We start from the raw sequence: 2,660 nt of genomic DNA on the forward strand, positions 1-2,660 counted from the left end.
GGCGTCTTCGCGCTGCTTTGGCTTTGACGCTTAAAGCTGAGAAAATCCAACTTTCTTTGCTTGACGCTAGCGTCAGATCGAAATCACGTGATCTCGCGATACGCGGATACGAACGTCCCATGAATTCGCACCTTTATATTGGGAGCTTTCCAGCAAGCGACACAAGTCGACACGAGCATCGTTCTATCTTTCTTTTTTGGTAATGAGTAACAAAGATAAAACGATACTTGTGTCGACTTGTGTCGCTTGCTGGAAAGCTCCCATTATTAATAACTTTCTCGTTCGGACTTGCACCAGCTATATTTGCGTGTTGCGAATAGAATCTTCCGTGGTCGTGTCTCCTGATTCGTGCGTTTCACTTTCTGAGCTGACGTCACCCTTCTCTGATTGGTTGATCCCCTCTTCGTTGTTGCTTACTTTCATGGACGCTATTTCTTGTAGAATTTTGGCGCGCTTATCCTTCGTCATCTTTCTTTCTCCTACTGCCACTCTCCTTCCTTCTGCGAGTATCCCTTTGTATATTTATCGTCTTTATTTTCCATCTTTTCGACGTACGCTGCTCTTTTTTTTCCAATTATTGACTTTGCCGCTTCGGTATCCAGTGCAGCATCCATCGTCGACTGTTTAATCCTTTTTTTCCTGTCCTTTCTCACAGTTACGCTTTTAACTTTATTCCCCCTTTCAAGGGGGAAAAATGTTTTTTTCCCTTTGTTTTTCCTATACTTAATATGTATAAACCTTCTGTAACCCCTAACCTACTCTCTCAATCTTCTAAAAAAAACCCGAAACTATCAAAAACTTCCGAGATAACTTTCTAGGTTAAACAGCGTGTGTTCGCTACGGCGGCCATCACGCAACCTTCAACAGTTGACGACTATCAGGTTATGAGACCTGTCATACCGACAACATGTAGCTACTACGAGCTAGAGTCCTATATTAGTAGAGAGACGCAAACTTGTTCCTCCTTCTGATTGGTCGGATATAGACCAATAGACAACAGGGAGTACGATCATAAGATGGCGGCGGCGGCAAAGTGGGGGTAAAATTTGCGTTTCTCTACTAATATAGGACTCTAGTCGTAGTAGATTAATATCGTACGGATCATGAAATAGTATAAGGAGACATGACTAGATAGTGTCGAGAAGCAAAAGATGGTCACAAAAAATGTTCCGTGTAGAGGGGAGGTTCGCTGAACGGAATAACTTGCAACATTTCGTCGCCATCTTTCCACCAATAAGTTAGAACGAGAGAAAAGTATATTTGTTTCATTCTAACCTATTGCACTTGCACTTGCTTGCACTAGTTCAAAAGTGTAACGAAAACGAACAGGTTTTATATGTGCAATGTGCAATGTGTGAATCTGTTGATTTGTAAAGGTTACTGATGCAATCGCATTTGGTCAATTCGTCCCAAAAGGACTTAAAAATTGTGGCCGTATCAGGCCGTATTGTGTCATCTTGTGTGACAGAAATCAAGTGCCAGTTTCGTTAAGAGGTAAGGAAGAAGAAGCTTTTATAACCTAAAATTATTTCCATGTATATTAAATTAAGTAATTATTAATATTTAATTTTGAGCAATATTTTTTTTGTTATTAATAATTAAATTTTATATATTTTCTAAGTCCAAACACACATTAATATAAATAGTATATTTTTGCTGTATTAATATTTTCAACTTTTTACTCATAATAGATGTTTTACTTTAGATGTCTCGAGTTTAATGCTCTTAATTTTGATTACATTATAGATAAAGTAAATTCTGAAAAAAATGGCCTGTTGCGTTAAAGGATGCAGCAGCAGAGGAGGCAGAAAAGGAGACGAAAAGAAAAGTTTGTTTACACCTCGTACAGTAAGTATTTATATTCAAAGAAGTACTTTGTTTCAAGTTTTTTCTACAGTTAGAATAAAAAACAGTGAAAATAAGCAGTGGGTCGAAAATAAAACGACTTATTTTGAATTATTCGCTGGCGACGGAAATTGTTTTGTTTAAAAAACAATGAAGCCTATAGCACACACGATGCTTTTTTGCCTGCTAAATTGCTTGCAAGCTCTTGTGCTAGCGAATTGGCAGACAAAATGATTATCAACTCTGTCTATTGATTCGCTAGCACAGGAGCCGGCAAGTAATAAAGCACACAAAATAGCATTGTGTGCTGTAATCTTAAGAGTATATTTATTTTAAGCATATTCGTTTATTACTGACAGTTCACTGTCAGTACTGAAAATCTATAATGTGCATGACATAAACTATAAATTTACAGTACTGGCAATGAACTGTCAGTAATAAACAAACATGCCTTTTATGTTATTTATTTTATTTCAAAACAAAAATTTAATTTTTTTTATAGAATGATATGTTTATCTCATGGTACAATATTATGTGTACAAAAAATGTACAAATAAAAAAAAGTAGTAGAATTTGTGAGTTGCACTTCAAGTCCGAAGATATTATTAAGAAAGATGCATTTTTACAAAAAAAATATAAAACTAAAAAAATAATAAGAACTTGTTTTTTGAAAACATTAATTGTTTATAATTATAATATACATATATTTTATACCTATATTTTTTGTAAGTTTAATACCAAGTTAAGCAAAATGTTTACTTTAGAAACTAAAAAGCACACAATTTTATTTTAAAATACAATTATTTTATAATATA

The 2,660-nt window shown here is 34.8% G+C and overlaps 1 long non-coding RNA gene across 1 annotated transcript; it reads left to right on the plus strand.

Annotated features, from left to right (window-relative positions):
* The first annotated feature begins 1,125 nt into the window (after window positions 1-1,125).
* Window positions 1,126-2,455, plus strand: LOC143898204 (uncharacterized). The gene is made up of 3 exons (XR_013257138.1): window positions 1,126-1,494; window positions 1,747-1,848; window positions 2,348-2,455. It is a non-coding gene; the product is annotated as an uncharacterized LOC143898204 (long non-coding RNA).
* Window positions 2,456-2,660: the final 205 nt, after the last annotated feature.

This window comes from Temnothorax americanus, unplaced genomic scaffold (assembly GCF_048541705.1).
Source record: "Temnothorax americanus isolate GAGA-0224 unplaced genomic scaffold, ASM4854170v1 Scaffold221, whole genome shotgun sequence".
In the NCBI taxonomy this organism is placed as follows: Eukaryota; Metazoa; Arthropoda; class Insecta; order Hymenoptera; family Formicidae; genus Temnothorax; species Temnothorax americanus.